Below are 2,581 nucleotides of genomic sequence, written 5' to 3' on the forward strand. Positions count from 1 at the left end.
AAGATATTCAAAACTATCTACTCGAGTCCCAAACTGACACTGAAACCCCTCATCCACCTTAAAATTCTACAACTCCGCTCCGCTCCCTCCACACTCAAAGCGACTGCCGATATCCATCTTCCTACTCATATCCCCCCTACACCCTTTCCTCCTACTCCCTCCCAACACAGCCCATCCCCCCCGACTCCAGCTCTACCTACATTAACCTTCCCACCATCCCCTCTATCCCTTCCACTCCCTCCTGGATACACATGTGAATCCCTTATATCGCAAGTATCCCCTCCCCAGACCCTCCACCACCTCCCCAGACCCTCCACCACCTCCCCCCTCTCATTCCTTATCCTACCCTCTAGCACCTTCCCTTTCAAATTCCCCAACACGTGTTATCACTCATGAATCAACGAAAGTATAACTATCCTTCATTGGAATATTCACGGTTTCCGTTCTCACAGACCCGAGCTTCGTCATATCCTTTCCTCCTATAACCCATCCATTATATGCCTTCAATAGACTTTTCTTACACATCCTCCTATACCAATTCTCAATTACCATTTTGTCTCTTCCCCACACTCCCTTTATGCCTCGTCTATACTTATCCATCAGACAACACCTTATGTCATACCCCCCTTTCAAACCACTGTCCCTTGCACAGTTATTCGCATATTTCTTCGCCGCTGGATCACAGTGATTTCAGTCTACTTCTCCCCTTCCCACCCCATTGACTTTGTTGCTTTTGAAAATCTAATTTCCCAACTACAACCACCTTTCCTCATAGTTGGTAATTTTAACTGCCGCAACACTCCCGTGGCAGATCCCTAGAGCACTCCCTCTCCACAGCTGACCTTATTATTCTTAATTCAGATCGCTCCACACACTTTGATACACGCACGCAATCTTTTTCATGCATTGACCTCTTTCTATGCTCCCCTTCTCTTCATTTAGATTTCCATTGATCAGTTCTAGACCACTTTCCCTATAGTGACCACTTTCCAGTTCTCCTTTCTCCTACTTCATATGTACCACTTTCTAACTCCCCACGCTGATGCTTTGATAGAGCCGACTGGCGTACTTTCACTTCACTCTTTGCTATTCATATCCCTCCATCCTCCCTCTCATCCATTTCAGATATGATACAATGTTTCTCAACTGCAGTCCTAAGAGTTGCCCATACAGCTATTCCTCGAACCTCAAGACCCTATACCTCCAAATGTGTTCCATGGTGGAATTCTGATTGCACTAAAGCGCTTCACTTAAAACGTGCAGCCTGGAACAGTTACCGCTACAAACGAGGTACCCCTAATCAACTATCAGCCCTTATCTCCTTTAAAAGAGCATCCGCCTGCCTTCGTCGTACAATCCGAAATAGTAAAACAAATAGCTGGGAAAATTATGTTTCCTCAATTACATCCTCTACATCTATCTCAAATGTTTGGTGCCGGATCCATAAACTATCAAGCAAACATCCCCCCCCCCCCCCCATCCAGCCACCGTCCTCCATATTCGAGATACCCTCATCTCTAATCCTCTCCAAGTCGCTAATGAACTGAGTGAATATTTCAGCCAGGTCAATAGTGGTTCTCACCTTTCTCCACACTTCTATTAAAACCATCAGGGAACGCACCCCCATTATCGTCACCCTATCCTCCGCTGAGTCCTATAATGCACATTTTTCTTCCTCTGAACTCAGTGCTGCCTTATCCTCCCCTATCCTCCCCTTCCTGAAACCCAATAAATCGGGTACCCTCCCTTAAGACTATCGCCCCATCGCACGAACTAGCTGCTTGCCCCATCGCACTAACTAGCTGCTTGTGCAAACTACTAGAGCGAATGGTTAACTTCCGCTTAATGTGGTATCTTGAATCTCACAATCTTCTCTCTCCTTCCCAGTTTAGTTTCCGCCATGCCCGAAGCACAGCTGACCCCCTTGCTCATTTTGAGACATATATTACATCTGCATTTGCACGCCATGAATCCGTACTAGCTATATTCTTTGACCTAGAAAAAGCATATGATACTCCATGGTGGTCCAACAATTGTCCTCTTTAGGCATATGCGGAAACATGGGTGTCTTTATAAAGTCTTTCCTTTCCCAACGCACTTGCCAGGTCAAAATTGCCTCTGCCACATCATCCTTCTTTCTTTAATTCGAAGGCGTCCCACAAGGCAGTATGCTCAGTACCACTTTATTCCTTCTTGCTGTTAATGACATTGTCTCAATTCTACCATCAGGAGCCCGGTCATCACTATATGTTGATGATTTAACCATCTATGCCTCTGGCATATCCATGACGAATCTTAATTTCTTCAGTCTGCAATATCATCAGTATCTTCCTGGACCACAAACTATGGCTTCCACTTTTCTACCTCCAAATCTTTCTCCATCATTTTCTCTCGCACAAGTGTAGGTCCCCAACCTCCACTTATCTTATATGGCACTCCACTCCAATGCCGTTCCTCTGGTAAATTCCTAGGCGTTATTTTTTACTCCAAATGTCCTTTCGAGACCATATCCTTTACATTAAAGAAAAAACTCGCCGCCGTCTCCGAATCTTACAAACTCTATCCCATATATCCTGGGGCT

Source organism: Penaeus chinensis, chromosome 38, assembly GCF_019202785.1.
Source record: "Penaeus chinensis breed Huanghai No. 1 chromosome 38, ASM1920278v2, whole genome shotgun sequence".
NCBI lineage: Eukaryota > Metazoa > Arthropoda > Malacostraca > Decapoda > Penaeidae > Penaeus > Penaeus chinensis.